At 43.8% G+C, this 25,873-nt stretch overlaps 1 protein-coding gene across 1 annotated transcript in view; it reads right to left on the bottom strand.

Annotated features, from left to right (window-relative positions):
* The window catches only part of LOC115117368 (voltage-dependent N-type calcium channel subunit alpha-1B-like), a 177,166-nt gene that overhangs the window by 104,186 nt on the left and 47,107 nt on the right, over window positions 1–25,873 (bottom strand). The gene's annotated exons all lie outside the window — the stretch shown is intronic.

Below are 25,873 nucleotides of genomic sequence, written 5' to 3'. Positions count from 1 at the left end.
ATAGCCTGGGGCTAGCCCATGCTAGACCCATCTCCCGGCTCACTCCTGGGCTGCAATATCCGGACCCCTTCTACTGCCGGTATGGGGCACGGAACCCCGCCAATTGTCTACAACTGGAATACCGACATAATCTGCCCGAGGATTCCAACAGGCCCCTCAGGCGCGACGCCCGCTGAAGGCCCATTCTGCTAACCTGCTAATCCGGCTACCTAGAGCTACTTGGAACCCTACTAACTCCGCGACTGGTCTATTGACATCACCGCACAAAGAGGCAAAAACAGACTTACCCCAATCGCGACGTCCCCCAAAGGCTAACTGCAAGCTTGCCTGACCCGGTCTGCTAACTGCTAGCCCCTGGTAAATGCTTGCTTGCTAACCCAGTCAGCTAACTGCTAGCTTGTTTAGCCACGGCCTGCTAACTGTCTGAATCACCGTGGACCCATATGTTCACTTGGATATGCATGCCTCTCTCTAAACGACATCATAACCGTCATCGATAAGATACATTACTGTGCAGCCGTATTCATCGACCTGGCCAAGGCTTTTGACTCTGTCAATCACCACATTCTTATTGGCAGACTCGACAGCCTTGGTTTCTCAAATGATTGCCTCGCCTGGTTTACCAACTACTTCTTTGATAGAGTTCAGTATGTCAAATCGGAGGGCCTGTTGTCCGGACCTCTGGCAGTCTCTATGGGGGTGCCACAGGGTTCAATCCTCGGACCGACTCTCTTCTCTGTATACATCAATGATGTCGCTCTTGCTGCTGGTGATTCTCTGGTACACCTCTACTCAGACGACACCATTCTGCATACTTCTGGCCCCTCTTTGGATACTGGGTTAACTAACCTCCTGACGAGCTTCAATGCCATACAACTCTCCTTCCATGGCCTCCAACTGCTCTTAAACGCAGGGAAAACTAAATGCATGCTATTCAACCGATCCCTGCCTGCACCTGCTCGCCCGTCCAGCATCACTAGTCTGGAAGGCTCTGACTTAGAATACGTGGACAACTACAAATACCTAAGTGTCTGGTTAGACTGTAAACTCTCCTTCCAGACTCACATTAAGCATCTCCAATCCAAAATCAAATCTAGAATTGGCTTCCTATATCGCAACAAAGCATCCTTCACTCATGCTGCCAAAAATACTCTCGTAAAACTGACCATCCTACCAATCCTTGACATCGGTCATGTCATCTATAAAATAGCCTCCAACACTCTTCTCAACAAACTGGATGCAGTCTATCACAGTGCCATCCGCTTTGCCACCAAAGCCCCATACACTACCCACCATTGCGACCTGTACGCTTTCGTTGGTTGGCCCTCGCTTCATACTCGTCACCAAACCCACTGGCTACAGGTTATCTACAAGTCTCTGCTAGGTAAAGCCCCGCCTTATCTCAGCTCACTGGTCACCATAGCAGCACCCACTCGTAGCACACGCTCCAGCAGGTATATCTCACTGGTCACCCCCAAAGTCAATTCCTCCTTTGTCTTTCCTTCCAGTTCTCTGCTGCCAATGACTGGAACGAACGTCAAAAATCTCCCTCACTAGCTTTAAAGCACCAGCTGTCAGAGCAGCTCAAAGATCACTGCACCTGTACATAGCCCATCTGTAAACAGCCCATCTATCTACCTACCTCATCCCCATACAGTATTTATTTATTTATCTTGCTCCTTTGCACCCCAGTATCTCTACTTGCACATTAATCGTCTGCACATCTACCATTCCAGTGTTTCAATTGCTATATTGGAATTACTTCGCCACCATGGCCTATTTATTGCCTTAACTCCCTTATCTTACCTCATTTACACTCACTGTACATAGACATTTGGTTTTCTTTTGTTCCGCTGTACTATTGACTATGTTTTGTTTATTCCATGTGTAACTCTGCGTTGTTGTTTGTGTCGAATTGCTATGCTTTATCTTGGCCAGGTCGCAGTTGCAAATGAGAACTTGTTCTCAACTAGCCTACCTGGTTAAATAAAGGTAAAATAAATCAAATAAAACTGCCGTCAATACTTATGGGTCGAAGATGTTTTTGCTTAATTTATTACAATATTTGGCTACAGACAGACCATGCCTTCCATCCGATCCGGCAACTGCTTACAGGTAGGTTGTATGCTGCTTGCTCTGGGAATCCAGAGAAGTGACATTTCCCTCCCTAGTCATAAATAACTTTCAGCTCAAACTGCAGGTGTAAAAAAAAGAGTTTATTTCTGTATCTTGCATTTTGAAGAAGCATAATCGTTTATGGCTGTAATGACTGGTTACATTTGTGTAGAAACTGTGCGTGCTTGTGTGCGCATGGATGTGCATGTACGGGGGTAGCAAGCTTTTTGGGGGTCACAAGTCAAAAAGTTTGAGAACCACTCCATAAGAGAACCCTTTGAAGAACCCTTTTTTTGTTCCAGGTAGAACCATTTTGGGTTTCATGTAAAACAAGAGTTCTACATGGAACCCAAAAGGGTTTCAACTGGTACCAAATAGTGTTCTATCAAGACAGCCAAAGAACCCTTTTGGAACCCTTTTTTCTACGAGTGAAGGATAAGAAGCTGATAATACATCTATTTTTGGATAATGATCGGCTAGACAAAAACATACACACTTGAGAGAACCTTGAGATAAAATAGTGTACCTGTACGCGTATGTGGTGTATGGTAACATTAGTTAACCCAGCCAACCTTCCTCCAGTATATAATAATTGCAAATCCTCTTTTGTGTTGGTACTAACTCAAACATCAATATTCTTTCCAAATGGAATCAAAACAAAAAGTGTCCACTGTCTGGCCCAAGGGATCCTGCTCCCCTCTCATGAATTAAATTGAGGGAGTGGGTTGCTGTTAAAATAAAATACGAGAGAGTGGAAGAGAGAGAGAGAATGAGAGTGGAAGAGATACAGTGGGAGACAGAGAGAGAGCAAGAGAGAGAGAGAGAGAGATACACTACATGACCAAAAGTATGTGGACACTTGCTCGTCAAACATCTAATTTCAAAATAATGGGCATTAATATGGAGATGGTCCCCCCTTCGCTGCTATAACAACCTCTACTCTTCTGGGAAGGCTTTCTACTAGATATTAGAACATTGCTGTGCGGACTTCCATTCAGCCACAAAAGCATTAGGCCTGGCTCGCAGTCGGCGTTCCAATTCCTCCCAATGGTGTTTGATGGGGTTGAGGTCAGGGCTCTGTGCAGGCCAGTCAAGTTCTTCCACAAAGATCTCAACAAACCATCTCTGTATGGACCTCGCTGTGTGCACGGGGGCATTGCCATGCTGAAACAGGAAAGGGCTTTCACCAAACTGTTGCCACAAAGTTGGAAACACAGAAATCATCTAGAATGTCATTGTATGCTGTTGCATGAAAGATTTCCCTTTACTGGTACTAAGGGGCTTAGCTTGAACTATGAAAAACTGCCCCAGACTCCTATTCCTCCTCCAACAAACTTTAGTTTGCACTATGCATTTGGGCAGGTAGCGTTCTCCTGGCATTCGCCAAACCCAAATTCGTCCGTCAGACTGCCAGCTGGTGTAGCGTGATTCTTCACTACAGAGAACGCTTTTCCACTGCTCCAATGGCGGCCAGATTTACACCATTTCAGCCGACGCTTGGCTTTGTGCATGGTGATTTTAGGCTGTGTGTGGCTGATCGGCCATGGAAGCCCATTTCATGAAGCTAGTGACAACCAATTACTGTGCTAACGTTGTTTCCAAAGGAAGTTTGGAACCCGGTAGTGAGTGTTGCAACCAAGGACAACCAATGTGCTACAGCAGTCGGCATGTGAGTTGTGTGGCCTACCACTTCGTGGCTGAGCCGTTGTTGCTCCTAGACGTTTCTACTTCCCAATAACAGCACTTACAGTTGACCGGAGCAGCTCTAGCAGGACATAAATTTAATGAACTGACTTGTTGGAAAGGTGGCATCTTATGACTGTGCCACATTGTGCCACACTGTGCCAAACCATCTTAATTGGGTTGAGGTCGGGTGATTGTGGTCATCTAGGTCATCTGATGCAGTACTCCATCACTCTCCTTCTTGGTAAAATAGCCCTTACACAGCCTGGAGGTGTGTTGGGTCATTGTGTCCTGGTGAAAAACTAAATTACAGTCCCACTAAGTGCAAACCAGATGGGATGGCGTATCGCTGCAGAGTGCTGTGGTAGCCATGCTGGTTAAGTTTGCCTTGAATTCTAAATAAATCACTGAGGGTCACCAGCAAAGCACCATCACACCACCACTTCCATACTTCACGGTGGGAACCACACATGCAGAGAATATCAGTTTCTGCGTCTCACAAAGACATGGTGGTTGGAACCAAAAATCTCAAATTTGGACTCATTAGACCGGTCTAATGTCCATTGCTTGTGTTTCTTGGCCCAAGCAAGTCTCTTCTTCTTCTTATTGGTGTCCTTTAGTAATGGTTTCTCTGCAGCAATTCGACCATGAAGGCCTGATTTACAGTCTCCTCTGAACAGTTGATGTTGAGATGAGTATGTTACTTGAACTCTGTGAAGCATTTATTTGGCCTGCAATTTCTGAGGCTGATAACTCTAATGAACTTATCCTCTGCAGCAGAAGTTACCCTGGGACTTCCTTTCCTTTGCCGGTCCTCATGAGAGCCAGTTTCATCATATCGCTTGAAGTTTTTTGTGGAAGCATTTGAAGGATTTACTGACCTTCATGTCTTTAAAGTAATGAAGGACTGTCGTTTCACTTTGTTTATTTGAGCTGTTCTTGCCATAATATGGACTTGTTATTTTACCAAATAGGGCTATCTTACCCTACCTTGTACCTTGTCACAACACAACTGATTGTCTCAAACGCATTAAGGAAAGAAATTACACAAATGAACTTTTAACAAGGCACACCTGTTAATTGAAATGGTTTCCAGGTGACTACCTCGTGAAGGTGGTTGAGAGAAAGCCAAGAGTGTGCAAAGCTGTCATCAAGGCAAAGTGTGGCTATTTAGAAAAATCTCAAATCTCAAATATTTTGATTTTTTAAACATTTTCTTCGGTTACTACATTATTCCATGTGTTATTTCATAGTTTTGATGTCTTCACTAGTATTCTACAATGTAGAAAATAGTAAAAATAAAGAAATACACTTGAATGAGTAGGTGTGTCCAAACTTTTGGCTGGTACTGTGTGTGTGTGTGTGTGTGTGTGTGTGTGTGTGTGTGTGTGTGTGTGTGTGTGTGTGTGTGTGTGTGTGTGTGTGTGTGTGTGTGTGTGTGTGTGTGTGTATATATATATATATATATATATAGAACCTGGTTCTTCACCTCCTTATTGGATATCAGGAAGATACAAACCCACATATATATATGTAATTAGTATCTATATATATATATATATGTGGGTTTGTATCTTCCTGATATCCAATAAGGAGGTGAAGAACCAGGTTCTATTTTAGAGCTTGGCTACGCAGATGCACGTTCACGCAAGCGAGCTGTGTTGGTGAAATTAAATTGCTAGCATGCGAAACGTGGCACCTTAACAAAGAAGACTATAAACAACAGTCATTTGTGGATGTTTGTGTGTGTGCCAAAGACACGACTTAAATCTGCCGTTTCCAGCTACAATAGACATTTACAACAGTAACATTGGCTACACTGTATAGACAATAAATAATTGCATTTCTTTCAAAAACAAGGACATTTCTAAGTGTGTGTGTGTATACATACCACCATTCAAAAGTTTGGAGTCAATTAATAAAATGCAAAAAAAATGCTAATTAATTACTTAAAAATCATACAATGTGATTTTCTGGATTTTTGTTTTAGATTCCATCTCTCACAGTTGAAGTGTACCTATGATTTAAAAAATTACAGACCTCTACATACTTTGTAAGTAGGGAAAACCTGCAAAATCAGCAGTGTATCAAATACTTGTTCTCCCCACTATACACACACACATACATACATATATAATATATATATATATATACATACACAGAGAGGAGACAGAGGAGCCTCTTAAAGAATAAGTTACAGGTCTGTGAGAGCCAGAAATCTTATTTGTGAGAGCCAGAAATCTTACTTATTTTCCACCATAATTTGCCATTAAAATAACATCAAATGTGCAAATAAACTCATAAAAATCCTAGAATGTGATTTTCTGGATTTTTTTTCTCATTTCGTCTGTCATAATTGAAGTGTACCTATGATGAAAATTACAGGCCTCTCTCATCTTTTTAAGTGGGAAAACTTGCACAATTGGTGGCTGACTAAATACTTTTTTGCCCCACTGTATATACATACATACACTACCATTCAAAAGTTGAGTCACTTAGAAATGTCCTTGTTTTTTAAAGAAAAGCTGCTTTTTTGTCCATTAAAATAACATCAAATTGATCAGAAATACAGTGTCGACAATGTTAATGTTGTAAATGTCTATTGTAGCTGTAATATCTACATAGGCGTTGTGTCCTTGGTATCATTAAAAGTGAAGACTGTTATTTTATCAAATCAATTCTCTGTAATTATTATTACGTGATTAAACAAATCATGTAAATGTAATTAACTAGGAAGTCGGGGGACCACGGAAAATCTTCAGATTACAAAGTTACAATTTTCGGAATATAACTTGATATTTTAATATTCAATGATAAATTAGTCTTCTATTAATTAATTATTCTTTACCTCACGTCAGTCTCATTCCAAACGTCGCAAATTGTTGGTTATCTGCACAAACCCAGCCTTTACTATAAATCATCCATACACCAATTGGCTTAATCATTTATTTACTAACTAAATAATCACAGAAATGCATAAACAAACAAACAGTATATATATTACCAACAAATGATAGGGAAGATTCCCTAGTGGGCTAAGCCGACTTGGTGGACAAAGGGAAGTGGGTGTGGACAGAGAGAGCGGGAAAGACAAAAGGGATCACTACACACAATTGACAATTATATTAATTGAAATGCTAATCCTTTGCCAATGAACACTCACTCATTCGGGAATAATTTAAATCAATATATATTTACTCCCATGTGTCGTGATCTTTTCTGTTAGAATCCGGTGTGTCTGATGGAGAGTTCATCCGAGTCGCTCTCTCTTTCGTGGTTAGAATGGATACTTCAGAGTACCATTCAGAAATGTTCTCATAGATAGATGTTTTGGCGGTTCTCGGTATTCGCATCCCAGGTTCACAATAATTTATAGCTGCAGACTAGTAATTAGTATCTAACATTTGCTCTTATTCTGTAGGGATCGACAGTCTCAGAGTTTAACCATTTCCAGCCGTGTAGCCAATGCTCCACGGGGTATGGTTAGGAATTCAATAACTATTCGCAATCACAGCTCACGCTGTGGGTTTGCTTAGTCTAAACTATTCGCAATCACAGCTCACGCTGTGGGTTTACTTAGTCTAAACTATTCGCAATCACAGCTCACGCTGTGGGTTTACTTAGTCTAAACTATTCGCAATCACAGCTCACGCTGTGGGTTTACTTAGTCTAAACTATTCACAATCACAGCTCACGCTGTGGGTTTGCTTAGTCTAAACTATTCGCAATCACAGCTCACGCTGTGGGTTTGCTCAGTCTTGGTACTCAAAACTGTGCCACCTCAGCTTACACCGAGGTATGCCCTCAGGAGTGGGTTTTATTCGTAACAGTAGAAAAGGCGGTTCTATGACGCCTGATCATGTCTGTGTTCACGGGGGCATGCCAATGACTTAGTTAAACTTTAAATGTGAGAGAAACCCTTTAAAGGTTTAACATCACATTATATAATTTCACAAATAGTTTCATCTTGACTCATTCATTTTATACAATAATTAGATGCAAACCCCATAATTGAGAAATGTACACATTCAGAGATATAGTTATGTCTGTTTGGTCACCAAACAGGTCACCAAATGAAACACACTCATCATACCCGTCCCTTAAGTGTCCACAGACCATTCCCACCTTCTCACAAGTTGACACTTTGTTTCATATTCCGATTTTGGGGATTTCGGAGTTTGGCCACGTGAAATCCTTTGTTCACTCTGTGGTCTCTCTGCATGAAAAGGGGGAGAGAGTCTCCGCCAGGAATCTACAACCTGAGATAACAGAACCTGGGTTGTAGGAGAGAGTGAGAGAGAGGGGGAAGCCACGATCTATATCCAGAAAGGGCCATGTCATGAAAGCGTACAGAGGCCCATTATCAGCAACCATCACTCCTGTGTCTAGTTTGAGAAACAGAAGCCTCACAAGTCCTCAACTGGCAGATTCATTAAATAGTACACACCAGTCTCAATGTCAACAGTGAAGAGGCGACTCTGGGATGCTGGGAGGCCCCACAATAAGCAAGTAAAGAGTTATAGCTAGCTATGTTCCTTCAGCTGCATTGCAAGGCAAGCTTACACAATTGTACATGACATTTTTCAGTAAATGCTTTAGCTAGCTAGATTCTTTACATCCACAAGACGACAGCCTGGTTTGCTGGTTCTCAGGAGTCCCTAAAACATTAAACACAAATGACATATTCATTCTCCTAACACCAGCTAGTTGGCTAATGTTAGCTTGTCAGATAACTTGCTAAATAGCGATTTTTGTAAATGAACTCTACGACAAACAAAAAAATATGCACAAGCTTTTTTAATTTTAAAGGAGGAACAATTGTATTTGCAAAAGGGTTTTCTAATGATCAGTTAGCCTTTTAAAATGCTAAACTTGGATTAGCTAACACAACGTGCCATTGGAACACAGGAGTGATGGTTGCTGATAATGGGCCTCTGTACGCCTATGTAGATATTCCATAAAATAAAAAGATGTTTCCAGCTACAATAGTTATTTACAACATTAACAATGTCTACACTGTATTTCTGATCAATTTGATGTTATTTTAAATGGAGAGAAAATGTGCTTTTCTTTCAAAAACAAGGACATTTCTAAGTGACCCCAAACTTTTGAACGGTAGTGTACACACACAAACACATACACTCTTAGAAAAAGGGGTTCCAAAAGGGTTCTTCAGCTGTCCCCATAGGAGTACCCTTTCTGGTTACTGGTAGAACCCTTTTGGGTTCCATGTAGAACCCTCCACGGAAAGGGTTCTTCATGAAACCCAAAAGCGTTCTACCTGGAACCAAAAAAAGGTTATTCAAAAGGGTTATCCTATGGGGACAGCCAAATAACAATTATTAGGTTCTAGATACACTCTTAGAAAAAAAAGTGCTAACGTACATTACAGTCGACCCAGAACGCACATCCCACTGGGCACACAATGGTTGAATAAATGTTGTTTCCAAGTCATTTCAATAAAATTACATTGAATGTGGAATAGATGTTGAGTTGACGTCTGTGCCCAGTGGGATCACAGGCCTCTCCATAGAGATCCTATAATTAAATTGATTCTATAAGTAACTCTATGGCACTGTCACTCGAAGCTAAGGAATAGGAGACTGCTGAACCAGAGTGATGTTAGCAGTAGAGGAGACATGGCAAAGAAGGGACACGTTGAAAACAGATAACCAAAGGAATTAATAAAGGATGTATAGTCAAAGATTAATCCTGTGCACATTTTCATTCAAAGCACTAATTGAGAGTAATTTAGTATGTTGATGTAAATAATCCAACAGATGAGGACTGAGGTTTGAGAGTTGTTGACTATGGAAGGCAGATTCTAGTAGCCTTGATGAAAGACAGAGAGATTAGAGCAGAGGGCAAATCTTTGCGAACAGCAGTGATCCAGTTGGAGGGAGCTATTTTCTCGTCCTTTTTTCATTAATATTAACAAATTGTGTATGAGTTGGCGCATCCTACTCCGTTTGATTCAGAGGGTTTGTCACAACCTCATTAAGACGTCTAGAGGTGTATCATCAAAATCATGGGATTAGTCTCAATTGTATTCCCTTGATTCCTCACATCCACTCTCCTGGCCTCAGATCTTCTGCTCCAATGTGCTTTGAGAAGGAGATGAGGAGGGAGGACATGAGGAATCAAGAATTCACTCCTGCTCTCCATTGCCACCTATGAAAAGCAATCATAGAAAACCACTACTGTACCTCAGAGCAGATTTCTATGACCCTCAACATTCACAAAAGGTTGACCCTTCTACAGTGAAGAAGATCAAGCCTATGACATTGAAAATGCTGTATTTCACTAATGTAATATTTCTACTCCACTTCTACACTTCGCAAACTGCTGATCACCTCATCTTCCAAAGACAGACAATCTCTGATTGGTGCTTTCTGTAGCTGAGAGAGAGCGAGAGAGAGACACTGGGACACACATTAGCCAGAGACTTGAAACCATTTGCATTCACATTCATTTTGTCTAATTGGGCTGCATGTGTAAGAGGAAAGTAGAAAAGAGACAACAACCTTGCCCCAACCCGGTCCGCCCACTCTCATTTGCTGACTAATCGCCTAGATAAACACATTAGTAGTGAGCGTACAATGAGGGGACTGGGAGGGCATGTGAGTCCAAGGCTCCAGAAAAACAAGCTTATAGCCTCTATAACAAATATTACGATTGTATGTGGGTGGAGCCCTGACATCACCCTGATATTGTAGAACAAGAGACCGAATGGAGGATGATTACAACAAGATGTTTTTCTTGAATTATAAATTATTGTTCTTTCCAAGTAACAATATGGTAATAAAACAAATGACAGCTAAAAGGATGTGTTGAAAGAGAAATGGATGTCAGGGCCTAATAAAGTGAGACCCGGCCAGGTCTCTGGCCTCCTCCCTATAGGCCGTCTCGTCGTTGTCGGTGATCAGGCCTACCACTGTTATGTCGTCTGCAAACTTAATGATGGTGTTGGAGTCGTGCCTGGCCATGCAGACATGGATGAACAGGGAGTACAGGAGGGGACTGAGCACACACCCCTGGGGGGCTCCAGTGTTGAGGATCAGCGTGGCAGATGTGTTGCTACCTACCCTCACCACCTGGGGGTGGCCCGTCAGGAAGTCCAGGATCCAGTTGCAGAGGGAGGTGTTTAGTCCCAGGATCCTTAGCTTAGTGATGAGCTTTGAGGGTACTATGGTGTTGAATGCTGAGCTGTAGTCAATGAGTAGCATTCTCACATAAGTGTTCCTGTTGTCCAGGTGGGAAAGGGCAGTGTGGAGTGCAATAGAGATGGCATCATCTGTGGATCTGTTGGGGCGGTATGCAAATTGGAGCCTTTCAAAGCACTTCATGGCTACAGACGTGAGTGCTACGGGTCTGTAGTCATTTAGGCAGGTTGCCTTTGTGTTCTTGGGCACAGGGACTATGGTGGTCTGCTTGAAACATGTTGGTATTACAGACTCAATCAGGGTTGAACATGTTGAAAATGTCAGTGAAGACACCTGCCAGTTGGTCAGCACATGCCCGGAGCACACGTCCTGATAATCCTTCTGGCCCCGCAGCCTTGTGTATGTTGACCTATTTAAAGGTCTTACTCACGTCGGCTACGGAGAGCGTGATCACACAGTCGTCCAGAACAGCTGATGTTCTCATGCATGCCTCAGTGTTGCTTGCCTCGAAGTGAGCATAGAAGTGATTTAGCTCATCTGGTAGGCTCGTGTCACTGGGCAGTTTGCGGCTGTGCTTCCCTTTGTAGTCTGTAATAGTTTGCAAGCCCTGCCACATAAGATGAGAGTCGGAGCCGGTGTTATATGATTCAATCTTAGCCCTGTATTGACGCTTTGCCTGTTCGATGGGCATAGCAAGATTTCTTGTAAGCTTCCGGGCTAGAGTCCCACACATTGAAAGCGGCAGCTCTGCCCTTTAGCTTAGTGCGAATGTTGCCTGTAATCCATGGCTTCTGGTTGGGGTATGTACGTACAGTCACTGTTGGGACAACGTCCTTACCGGAGTGTGCCGTTCTAGCTTGCCGATACAGCGTATATCCTGCTAGCTTAATATTCATGTCGTCATTCAGCCACGATTCTGTGAAACATAGGATATTACAGTTTTTGATGCCCCATTGATAGAATATTAGTGATCGTACCTCGTCTAATTTATTGTCCAATGACGAGTAATATTGACAGTAACGGCAGTTTGCCCACTCGCCTTCTGCGGGTCCTCACGAGGCATCCCGCTCTGTGTCCCCTGTGCCTGCATTTCTTCCTCTTGCAAATAATGGGGATATTGGCCCTGTCGGGTGTTTGGAGAATGTCCTGTGCGTCTTACTTGTTGAAGAAAAAATCTTAAAATACGTAAGATACGGTTGCAGAAACATAATGTACAAAAAAAGTTACAATTAATGGGGAAAAAAACACATAATAGCACAACTGGTTGTGCACCGGTAAAACTGCTGCCATTTCTTCCGGCACCATTTTTATTAAATTGTATGCTGTTAAGATTTCCCTTCACTGGAACTATGGGGCCTAGTCCGAACCATGAAAAACAGCCCCAGACCCTTATTCCTCCTCCACCGACCTAGCACTATGCATTGGGGCAGGTAGCATTCTCCTGGCATCCGCCAAACCCAGATTTGTCCGTCGGACTGCCAGCTGGTGAAGCGTGATTCATCACTCCAGAGAATGCGTTTCCACTGCTCCAGAGTCCAATAGTGGAATGCTTCACACCACTCCAGCCGGCGCTTGGCATTTTGCATGGTGATCTTAGGCTTGTGTATGGTGATCTTAGGCTTGTGTATGGTGATCTTAGGCTTGTGTAAACCTATTTCATGAAGCTCCCGACAAACAGTTATTGTGCTGACTTTGCTTCCAGATGCAGTTTGGAACTTGGTAGTGAGTGATGCAACCGAGGACAGACAATTTTTATGCGTTACGTGCTTCGGCACTCGGCGTCCCGTTCTGTGAGCTTGTGTGGCCTACCATTTCGCGGCTGAGCCGTTGCTGCTCCTAGACGTTTCCACTTCACAATAACAGCACTTACAGTTGACCGGGCCAGCCCTAGTAGGGCCGAAATTTTGCGAACTGACTTGTTGGAAAGGTGGCATCCTATGATGGTGCCACAGTGAAAGTCACTGAGCTCCTCAGTAAGGCCAATGTTTGTCTATGGAGATTGCATGGCTGTGTGCTCGGTTTTATACACTTGTCAGCAAATGGTGTGGCTGAAATAGATGAATCCACTCATTTGAAGGGGTGTCCACATACTTTTGTATATACTGTATAGTGTAGGAACACAGCCAACTGATGTACCAGATAATTATCACAAAACAGACGCATGCACACACGTACACAAACTTAAAAGGAACAATTTATATTGGGCGGCAGAGTAGCCTAGTGGTTATAGTGTTGGACTAGTAACCGGAAGGTTGCATGTTCAAACCCCCGAGCTGACAAGGTACAAATCTGTCGTTCTGCCCCTGAACAGGCAGTTAACCCAATGTTCCTAGGCCGTCATTGAAATTAAGAATTTGTTCTTAACTGACTTGCCTTGTTAAATAAAGGTAAAAAAATTAAAAATAAATGTCTTTGAGGGTCAATTATTTTATGTTCAGACGAAAGCAGACTGAACTTCGTTTGAGTGTCTCTCATCAGACAAAATAATGATTTCAGCAAACAAACAAGAAACAGTGTGTCCCCCCGCTCGCTCAGTGACTACAGGGCTCTCAGGGAGAAAGAGAGCAGCAATTGACTGCTACACATGGCCTGTCTTTCTGTCTGAGAAACTCTCCTCTTCCCCCTTGGGCATGTTACATCACTCACTCCCATAACAATAATTAATTCTTCCCTCAGTATACAGCAAATAGTGTTAGCTAAATATAACCACACCAGACATACTTCCAGACTGTATGAGCACATCAAGTAGTGTCGATTTCTCAATAAAAAGCTACCGATGGCTACTTAAAGCACACAGATAATGGTGTTAAAAACCAAGTGAGTTTGGTTTAATTTCCCATTGTGTAGGAAAATAAGAACAAAGAACCAAATAAGAACAAAGTGTGCTATCAAATGGCGAGAACAGAGGTGGAAGAAGCTGCGAACCAGACCCAGAAATCGTTACTGTCCTCAGTGCGTCCATATCAGATGAGGTAGTGCTTACATTACACCTTCTCGAACAGGCACAATAGAATTTCAGATCAATGACTTATTGACTCCATGAAAAGACTGCGTCCCGCTCTGGGGCCATTGCATATTACAAGCTAATGAAAATAATTATTCTTGGATGGCGACAGATCAGAATGTATTTATGTGAACAGTAGATGAGGTGAAAGGGGTGAGAGAAGAAAAGCCATTTTCTTTTTCCTACGACGGTCCTTGTTAGCGAGAGACCAAATCAATCTCCAAATGGATGTTCAAATCACACCAGGGAGATGGAATAGCAAGACCCTTTTGCCGACACAACACATGTACTGTATGTCACCTTCTGTCAATGGTAATCCATTCCAAGGAGGTGCACCCTCACACATTCTCTTCTGCTGGGTCCTCAGCTTGGCATGTATATAGTTTGTCTTTTAGCCAATGTCTTCATCCCAAATGTTTAGGGCTGTGCACATACCTTTTGGAGGGGGAGGGGGGGGGGGTGCATGTGCTCAAACCAAAACAACCCCCCCCTCTCCAAAAAAAATCCTGCAGCCACGGTCACAGATTTGTTGTGCAATTATTACTTTTATTATTTAGTAGATACACTGCTACTCGACCAGTGCTCCAGACTAACATGTTCCCCTGGTGACACTGGTGCCACTAAGATTTTTAGTCACACAAATACGTTTTAGCAGTGTCACAAAATTTGTATCATCTTAAAAAGTAATTCACAGTGCTTTATTAAAAAGTGTAGACTACGGAGATGGTACTCGAGAACTAAGTTGTTTAATCATCTTTTCATTGTTGTGATTCAAAATATTTTCATGTGCAACCTAATACAGGGATTGTCATGCATTTTGGTTTAACAAATATGCTTTTGTTGTTAGATTTGACTGTTAATATAGGACTCCAGAATGTCCTTTTTTTATATGTGAATTTACCGGCATCTTTATGTACAATAATATCATAGGCTCATTTATTTGGGACTAATTCACCACCTGCTTAAGTGGAAACTCATAACAAGATTGCTGACTCTAAATATACCTCCCTAATCTTACTACTACTCCCTAATCTTACTACTACTCCCTGATCTGACTACTACTCCCTAATCTGACTACTACTCCCTAATCTTACTACTACTCCCTAATCTTACTACTACTCCCTAATCTTACTACTACTCCCTAATCTTACTACTACTCCCTAATCTTACTACTACTCCCTAATCTTACTACTACTCCCTGATCTGACTACTACTCCCTGATCTGACTACTACTCCCTAATCTTACTACTACTCCCTAATATTACTACTACTCCCTAATCTTACTACTACTCCCTAATGTTACTACTACTCCCTGATCTTACTACTACTCCCTAATCTCACTACTACTCCCTAATCTCACTACTACTCCCTAATCTTACTACTACTCCCTAATCTTACTACTACTCCCTAATCTTACTACTACTCCCTAATCTTACTACTACTCCCTGATCTAGATTATTCTATTGTGTTATTGACTGTACGCTTGTTTATGTTTAACTCGATGTTGTTGCAGTTGTAAATGAGAACTTGTTCTCAACTGGCCTACCTGGTTAAATAAAGGTTAAATAAAAATATAATACCCACTGCTAATAGCCATGTATTAATCTAATAGTAAATGTTATGTCCCAAAAAACATTTCAGTTGTATATCGTCCAATGAGGCCTACACAATCCCAATGGCCATGGAGAATTTCGCTCACTCAGTATCTCAATGCCATATCAAATATCTTGGTTGTAAAATAGTTGCTATTGAGTTAAAAATGTAGAGCTGAGAAATAAGAATACCAGAAATCTAAGAACCTCCTTAACTGTGACAACAGGATGGCTGTGTTTTGGATTTTAAAATGTTATACATTGGAGCATGTTTCCCCTCCCCGGAAAGTAGAGAAAGATTGGCTTGCTCGACACAGCAGTAGGCCCCAGCGAAACAGGTACAGGGACAGGCAGACACATTCATTAAAGAAATCATGATGATAATTTACTTTACTTTTACCCCATCCCATCTGGTATGTGCAACTATCATTTGGTTTTCAACAGGACAATGACCCAACACACCTCCAGGCTCTGTAAGGGCTATTTGACCAAGAAGGAGAGTGATTGAGTGCTGCATCAGATGACCTGGCCTCCATAATCACCTGACCTCAACCCAATTGCGATGGTTTGGTATGAGTTGGACCGCAGAGTGAAGGAAAAGCAGCCAACAAGTGCTCAGCATATGTGTGAACTCCTTCAAGACTGTAAGAAAAGCATCACAAACTTTTCATTACATTTCATTACATTTCATTATAGTACAACGGTTTGATTTGTCTAATCTTAGCAATTTCTTCTTAGCTAGCTACATAGCCGTCATTGTATCAAAGATAATTGCGTAATTATCGTATTTCGTCGTCCTAACGTAGTCTACACTGCTATCTGCCCAGCAGCTAGCCAGCTAGCAAACGTTCACCGTCTACCGAATAGCTGCGCTGTAGAAACTATTACACTCAACTGAACGACTTGATTAGTGTAGTGTTAGCTAGCTACATAGTTGTCTTTGCTGTCTTCGTATCCAAGATTATTGTGTAGTTTAGAGTGTGTAGTTTTAGAGTGATTATCTTAATTTACCGAGGTTAGCTAGCCAGCTATTTGTCGTCCTTCACATAGGAGACACTGCTAGCTAGCCAACAGCTAGCCAACGTCTACCGAATAGAAATTCCGCACTCAACAACCCGGTCGCATTCCGCTTCGCTCCACAGGTAGTATCACATTTTCATTTCATTTCATTACAGTACAACGGTTTGATTTGTTTGATCGTAGCTAGCTACATAGCCGTCTTTGTATCAAAGATAATTGTGTAGTCTAGAGCGATTTTCTAGGTTAGCTAGCCAGCTAGGTTAGCTAGCCAGCTATTGTCGTTCTTTTAACGCAACGTAACGTAATCAACACTGCTAGCTAGCCAGCTAGCCCCCGAATAGCAGCACTGTAGAAACTATTACACTCAACGGAACGACTTGATTAGTGTAGTGTCAACAACGCAGCCACTGCCAGTTAGCCTACAAAGTCAACAACGCAGCCACTGCCAGCTAGCCTACCTCAGCAGTACTGTATCATTTTAATAATTTTAGTCAATAAGATTCTTGCTACGTAAGCTTAACTTTCTGAACATTCGAGACGTGTAGTCCACTTGTCATTCCAATCTCCTTTGCATTAGCGTAGCCTCTTCTGTAGCCTGTCAACTATGTGTCTGTCTATCCCTGTTCTCTCCTCTCTGCACAGACCATACAAACGCTCCACACCGCGTGGCCGCGGCCACCCTAATCTGGTGGTCCCAGCGCGCACGACCCACGTGGAGTTCCAGGTCTCCGGTAGCCTCTGGAACTGCCGATCTGCGGCCAACAAGGCAGAGTTCATCTCAGCCTATGCCTCCCTCCAGTCCCTCGACTTCTTGGCACTGACGGAAACATGGATCACCACAGATAACACTGCTACTCCTACTGCTCTCTCTTCGTCCGCCCACGTGTTCTCGCACACCCCGAGAGCTTCTGGTCAGCGGGGTGGTGGCACCGGGATCCTCATCTCTCCCAAGTGGTCATTCTCTCTTTCTCCCCTTACCCATCTGTCTATCGCCTCCTTTGAATTCCATGCTGTCACAGTTACCAGCCCTTTCAAGCTTAACATCCTTATCATTTATCGCCCTCCAGGTTCCCTCGGAGAGTTCATCAATGAGCTTGATGCCTTGATAAGCTCCTTTCCTGAGGACGGCTCACCTCTCACAGTTCTGGGCGACTTTAACCTCCCCACGTCTACCTTTGACTCATTCCTCTCTGCCTCCTTCTTTCCACTCCTCTCCTCTTTTGACCTCACCCTCTCACCTTCCCCCTACTCACAAGGCAGGCAATACGCTCGACCTCATCTTTACTAGATGCTGTTCTTCCACTAACCTCATTGCAACTCCCCTCCAAGTCTCCGACCACTACCTTGTATCCTTTTCCCTCTCGCTCTCAACCAACACTTCCCACACTGCCCCTACTCGGATGGTATCGCGCCGTCCCAACCTTCGCTCTCTCTCCCCCGCTACTCTCTCCTCTTCCATCCTATCATCTCTTCCCTCTGCTCAAACCTTCTCCAACCTATCTCCTGATTCTGCCTCCTCAACCCTCCTCTCCTCCCTTTCTGCATCCTTTGACTCTCTATGTCCCCTATCCTCCAGGCCGGCTCGGCCCTCCCCTCCCGCTCCGTGGCTCGACGACTCATTGCGAGCTCACAGAACAGGGCTCCGGGCAGCCGAGCGGAAATGGAGGAAAACTCGCCTCCCTGCGGACCTGGCATCCTTTCACTCCCTCCTCTCTACATTTTCCTCTTCTGTCTCTGCTGCTAAAGCCACTTTCTACCACTCTAAATTCCAAGCATCTGCCTCTAACCCTAGGAAGCTCTTTGCCACCTTCTCCTCCCTCCTGAATCCTCCTCCCCCTCCCCCCCTCCTCCCTCTCTGCAGATGACTTCGTCAACCATTTTGAAAAGAAGGTCGACGACATCCGATCCTCGTTTGCTAAGTCAAACGACACCGCTGGTTCTGCTCACACTGCCCTACCCTGTGCTCTGACCACTTTCTCCCCTCTCTCTCCAGATGAAATCTCGCGTCTTGTGACGGCCGGCCGCCCAACAACCTGCCCGCTTGACCCTATCCCCTCCTCTCTTCTCCAGACCATTTCCGGAGACCTTCTCCCTTACCTCACCTCGCTCATCAACTCATCCCTGACCGCTGGCTACGTCCCTTCCGTCTTCAAGAGAGCGAGAGTTGCACCCCTTCTGAAAAAAACCTACACTCGATCCCTCCCATGTCAACAACTACAGACCAGTATCCCTTCTTTCTTTTCTCTCCAAAACTCTTGAACGTGCCGTCCTTGGCCAGCTCTCCCGCTATCTCTCTCAGAATGACCTTCTTGATCCAAATCAGTCAGGTTTCAAGACTAGTCATTCAACTGAGACTGCTCTTCTCTGTATCACGGAGGCGCTCCGCACTGCTAAAGCTAACTCTCTCTCCTCTGCTCTCATCCTTCTAGACCTATCGGCTGCCTTCGATACTGTGAACCATCAGATCCTCCTCTCCACCCTCTCCGAGTTGGGCATCTCCGGCGCGGCCCACGCTTGGATTGCGTCCTACCTGACAGGTCGCTCCTACCAGGTGGCGTGGCGAGAATCTGTCTCCTCACCACGTGCTCTCACCACTGGTGTCCCCCAGGGCTCTGTTCTAGGCCCTCTCCTATTCTCGCTATACACCAAGTCACTTGGCTCTGTCATAACCTCACATGGTCTCTCCTATCATTGCTATGCAGACGACACACAATTAATCTTCTCCTTTCCCCTTCTGATGACCAGGTGGCGAATCGCATCTCTGCATGTCTGGCAGACATATCAGTGTGGATGACGGATCACCACCTCAAGCTGAACCTCGGCAAGACGGAGCTGCTCTTCCTCCCGGGGAAGGACTGCCCGTTCCATGATCTCGCCATCACGGTTGACAACTCCATTGTGTCCTCCTCCCAGAGCGCTAAGAACCTTGGTGTGATCCTGGACAACACCCTGTCGTTCTCAAATAACATCAAGGCGGTGGCCCGTTCCTGTAGGTTCATGCTCTACAACATCCGCAGAGTACGACCCTGCCTCACACAGGAAGCGGCGCAGGTCCTAATCCAGGCACTTGTCATCTCCTGTCTGGATTACTGCAACTCGCTGTTGGCTGGGCTCCTGCCTGTGCCATTAAACCCCTACAACTCATCCAGAACGCCGCAGCCCGTCTGGTGTTCAACCTTCCCAAGTTCTCTCACGTCACCCCGCTCCTCCGCTCTCTCCACTGGCTTCCAGTTGAAGCTCGCATCCGCTACAAGACCATGGTGCTTGCCTACGGAGCTGTGAGGGGAACGGCACCTCAGTACCTCCAGGCTCTGATCAGGCCCTACACCCAAACAAGGGCACTGCGTTCATCCACCTCTGGCCTGCTCGCCTCCCTACCACTGAGGAAGTACAGTTCCCGCTCAGCCCAGTCAAAACTGTTCGCTGCTCTGGCCCCCAATGGTGGAACAAACTCCCTCACGACGCCAGGACAGCGGAGTCAATCACCACCTTCCGGAGACACCTGAAACCCCACCTCTTTAAGGAATACCTAGGATAGGATAAAGTAATCCCTCTCACCCCCCTTAAAAGATTTAGATGCACTACTGTTCCACTGGATGTCATAAGGTGAATGCACCAATTTGTAAGTCGCTCTGGATAAGAGCGTCTGCTAAATGACTTAAATGTAAATGTAAATGTAATAAGTGGATAGAGTAGTACATATACAGCAACAGTTGAAAAGGATTGTCTTGACCAGAATACAGTTTACTGTCTTTATATTTGGTTGATTGAGCTCTGGCTGGACAAGTGGAAGTGGTAATTCATTTATTCGTTTGCTCATCTATCACTGCAGAAACATTTAGCATGCAATAACGTAACCTAAATCAAGTCTATTAGTTATCTATTGACTCACGTCAATGGAGCCTAGGCTATATTCCTATCATCCCAATCCCACTGAAACGCAAAATCCTTTTCTTGTCTTGCATGAAAATTCCTAACTTTATTCTATAATCCATTAGTTGCATTATCAACGCAATGCCTATGCATGTCAAAATACCGCTATAACATTTGTCCGCTTCTCTGCGCTGTCTCATATTGCTGCCCATATGAGAGTTTCAGTAGAGAATGTGTGATCAACAAACAGTATGAGAGATGGCCCCTGTTAAGATATCTTGATATTTAAACCATTTCCTCTCTTCATGTCCCCGTTATTTATGAGCTGATCTGGTATCTCTATAATTATCAACTTGACTTTGGCAAATATGGTGATATTCTGATATTCCCGGTACTGAAACTTCGGGAAAATATATAATATATAAAATATATTTTCGGGAAAATATTAACCCTTATGAAAAAAGATTTCAAAAGAGTCCAAAATAACACATTTTTATTGACTGCAGTAATTTTGCAGTGTAACTGCAATTACAGTGAAGCAAAACTGCAGTTCAACTGCAGTACACTATAGTTATTCTGCAATCACTGTGTCCAAAATACCACAGTCGACTGCAGTTACTGCACTTTTACTGCAGTTTCAAAACGGCAATCTTTTTTGTAAGGAAATCCCTAGTATTGACTGCATCAAAACAAGAGAAGCTAGTTACTCGAGCTAGGCTAATTGAGACTAAATAACTTTAACTATGCACTTTTTCCACTTCCAAATCCTACAGTAAATATTAGGGAATGCAATTATAGTGATTATATTTCTGTGGTCGATACTGTAGCTCTGATACATAGCCAGAAGGTCCACGTTTCAAGTTATTGTCAGGTGCACTAGTACAGTGAAATGCATTTCTTGCTTGCTCTTTGAACAATGTACTATAATAAATCATGTATATAAAGGTCTTCACACACAATCACAGTGCTCGAGCGGGTACAAACCCTTGGATGAGGCCAGTGGTAAATTAGCAGATTTTGCTGGAAGGGTTCAGAGATTCACACCATTGCCAGCTCATACAGTACACCCCTCAGCCTGGACAGCTGTCTCCACCCAGGGGCCAGGGAGAGGAGCAAACCCCCTCCACACACACACACTTCAACCCCCTTGACATGCAACCATTTTCTCTTACGTTCACAGCAGAGGGTAGGACGGAGAGAGAGAGAAATAAAGAAAGGAATCAAATAAAAATGGATTAGAAAAAGAGAAATATAGAGTACACTACAGCACGCTGGCAGCTATACCTGTCAACTCTCTCATTGTCATGCAAAGTATCATCCTCCCACACATGCTGTCACTGTCTTATTATATGGGGTATAATATAATTATGACAAAAATAAAGAGTCGCACACACTATATGTAAGCTTCCAGTAATTTGTTGGGACAAATATATATATAAAGGTTTCAGCCACTCTGCCTTGCTTCTTCAGGCTGGAGAAGCACAGTGATGCCAAAACTTGTGTTTACCCAACATATTACTTACATATACAGCTTACATATAGAGTGTGCGACTCTCTATTTTTATAGTCTACAGTTCACTCACCTTTAGTCAGCACCTCCACTAAAATGATGGGGTATTTGCCAGCTCATGTTTTTCACTACAATAATATGACATCAATACTTACTGTATGTGAGGTTGATGCCAATCATATGGGTTGGTCTTGCCTGTGGTTCAGTACCAGCTGGTGAGATGCATCGTTTCATATTGGTTTCCCATCAGTGGGAGTGTGTGTGAAGAAGGTGTGTGTGGATGATAACTCAAGCTAAAGAGATAGACTGTAAGGATTACATAGTTCTGTGTGTGTGTGTATGTGTATGTGTATGTGTATGTGTGTGTGTGTGTGTGTGTGTTGTGGGATAAAGGGAGAGACCGAGAGGGTTAGAGAAGGAACCTCCTGTGCCTCCTGCCTAAGTGTGTCTGTGTGCGTGAATATTCATGAATGTTAGATGGCATGTGAAAGGTCATGATTGAAAGGGTCAATGAGTGTGTGTGTGCCTGCATGATGTGCATAAGCGTTAGTGTTCATGTGTTTGTGAGAATACTGAGACTGAGCCACACTGACCATAGATCGCACCCTGTCACCATAGAAACAGGAAGGTGAGATGACAACAGCTCCATTGGGTTTGTGAGAGTAGCACAGCATTAGATGGAGCGAGAGAGTTTTTCCTAACGTCACACTGCAAAGGGGCACACGCAGGAATATGGACAAGACTAATGTCAATATTAATTGAGACTGAATTCCTCCATGTCAACTAAAATATCCTCCATAAAGATTCATATACCTACTATGATTAGTAGGTGTGACGCCAGAGTGCACGCAAAACACATGCACACACACACTTTGATAAGTAAAAGCCATGCATTCGTAGATAGCAATGGAAAGAAAAAATATGATTCTGTGCTGAGAGGAGCACAGCCTTCCTTCAGGTCGTGGGCAGAGAGAGGGCGAGGCAGAGAGAGAAAAAGAGGAAAGGAGAGAGAAGGGAGGAAGAGAGAGAGTAAATTAAGGGATGGCTGTCTGCAACATACAGACAGAGCTAACAACAAAACAAGGCTGGCATTATCACATACAGAGCTGAACACGAACACATAGGGTTATCAGAGTCAGGGACAGATACGCAGGGGACATAAGGACAAGGATAAACACAAAGAGCCAGAACAAAGAGCCAGAAGTAGATAAAGACATAACAAGATCACAGGTTGAGGGCAACAACAATAGAAAATACACTAAAAACATCCACGCAGGGACAAAGACATCCACACAGGGACAAAGACAAACACAGGGGGCATGAGGGGACAGTGGGAATTGACACGGTGCATCATGGGGGGTTTACTGAGATCTAAGGCTGTGTTAACATTTAAATGTCAGGTGGAGGGATGGAGAGACTTGTTGGCAGTGCAGGGCCCAGGGGTGAATCGAGAAAGGCAGAAAGAAGAGAGAAAAGAGAGAGAGATAACAGGGGTAGCAGAGACAGAGAATTAGGGAGGTAGCTGAAGCTCTATGTGCATTAATCCAGCCTAAGAGCAACATGGAGGACAGTATTTTTAATGAAACAGAGAGATGATTGTGGGAAATTTTTCCCGAAGGACCCATTCTGACAAGGTGCACTGTGATGTAAGCTAGCGAGTGCGATTAACCCGATCTAGCAAGTTTAAGCCTTGTGCTGAAAAGCCATGTGCAGCCTACTGGGGGCCACCCATACGTGGGTATGATGCTACACCTGTACACCTTGGCATACCTGTATTTGGGGAGTTTCTCCCATTCCTCTCTGCAGATCCTCTCAAACTTTGTCAGGTTGGATGTGGAGCATTGCTGCACAGCTATTTGCAGGTCTCTCCAGAGATGTTTGATTATAAAAACCTGTTTTTGCTTTGTCATTATGGTGTATTGTGTAGATTGATGAGGGAAAAAAACAAACAATTTAATATATTTAGAATAAGGCTGTAATGTAACAAAATGTGGTAAAATTCAAGGGCTCCGAATGCACTGTACTCATATTGAACTTACTATTTGGATAAATCTGAACTACCTTGACCAAATGAACAGACTATAGGGTATAATTACTAGAAGCTATACTGTAAGTCAGAAACTCCCACTAAAAAGGGCATTGAATATATCCCTGCTGGCAATCCAGCAGAACCACTTCTCCCACACTAGAAGCTAACATTCCCTCCTCTCTCATGGGTGTTGAAATCATTAGCATAACTACAGGTAACTGCCAAAGTAAAGAATACACCAACATAATGACTTAATAGAGCGTTGGGCTACCATGAGCCAGAACGGCTTCAATATGCCTCGTCATTAGGTCTACATAGTGTCTGGAACTCTACAGACGTCTTGCTTCCGGATAAGCTAAAACACCTTTCTTGCTTTGAGGATAACAGTGTTGCAGACGCGGCCAGCTACCAAGGACTGTGGGCTCTCCTTCTCCGTGGCCGACGTGAGAAAGACATTTAAGCGTGTTAACCCTCGCAAGGCTGCCGGCCCAGACGGCATCCTTAGCCACATCTTCAGAGCATGTGCAGACACGCTGGCTGGAGTGTTTACGGACATATTCAATCTCTCCCTATCCCAGTCTGCTGTCCCCACTTGCATCAGGAAGTCCACCATTGTTCCTGTACTCAAGAAAGCAAAGGTAACTGAACTAAATGACTATCACCCTGTAGCACTCAGTTCTGTCATAATGAAGTGCTTTGAAAGACTAGTCAAGGATCACATCACCTCTACCTTAGACCCACTTCAATTTGCTTACTGCCCCAATAGATCCAGAGATAACGCAATCGCCATCACACTGCCCTAACCCATCTGGACAAGAGGAATACCTATGTAAGAATGCTGTTCATTGATTATAGCTCAGCATTCAACAGCATAGTACCCTCCAAGCTCATCATTAAGATCGGGACCGTGGGTCTGAATCCCGCCATGCGTAACTGGTTCCTGGACTTTGACAGGCTGTCCCCCAGGTTGTGAAGGTAGGAAACAACACCTCCACGTCTGTGATCCTGAACACAGAGTCCCCACAGGGGAGCGTGTTCAGCACCCTCCTGTACTCCCTGTTCACCCATGACTGCGTGGACATGCACGCATTCAACTCATTAAGTTTGTAGACGACACAACAGTATTTGCCCTGGTAGAAAGCTTCAAGTTCCTCTGCGTACACGTCACAGACAAACTGAAATGGACCACCCACACAGACAGTGTGGTGAATTAGGCACAAAAGCAAAACAACCTCAGGAGGCTGAAGAAATTTGTCTTGGCACCTAAAATCCTCACAAACCTTTGAGATGCACAATTGAGAGCATCCTGTCGGGCTGTATCATCGCCTGGTATGGCAACAGCACCGCCCTCAACCGCAGGGCTCTCCAGAGGGTGGTGCGGTCTGCCCAACGCATCAAACTACCTGCCCTCCAGGACCATGTACAGCACCAGATGTTACAGGAAGGCCAAAAAGATCATCAAGGACAACAACCACCCGAGCCACTGCCTGTTCACTCCACTATCATCCAGAAGGTGAGGTCAGAACAGGTGCATCAAAGCTGGGACCGAGAGACTGCAAAACAGCTTCTACCTCAAGACCATCAGACTTAAATAGCCATCACTAGCACCTGAGAGTCTGCTGCCCTATATACATACACTTGAAATCACTGGCCACTTTAATAAATGTTTACATATTTTGCATGACTCATCTCATATGTATATACTGTATTCTATTCTACTGTATTTTAGTTTATGCCGCTCCGTTATTGCTCAACCAAATATGTACAGTGGGGCAAAAAAGTATTTAGTCAGCCACCAATTGTGCAAGTTCTACCACTTAAAAAGATGAGAGGCCTGTAATTTTCATCATAGGTACACTTCAACTATGACAGACAAAATGAGAA

Source organism: Oncorhynchus nerka, linkage group LG4 (genome assembly GCF_034236695.1).
Source record: "Oncorhynchus nerka isolate Pitt River linkage group LG4, Oner_Uvic_2.0, whole genome shotgun sequence".
NCBI lineage: Eukaryota > Metazoa > Chordata > Actinopteri > Salmoniformes > Salmonidae > Oncorhynchus > Oncorhynchus nerka.
The sequence above is the reverse complement of the archived record's forward strand: the minus strand, read 5'-3'. Positions and strand labels throughout refer to the sequence as shown.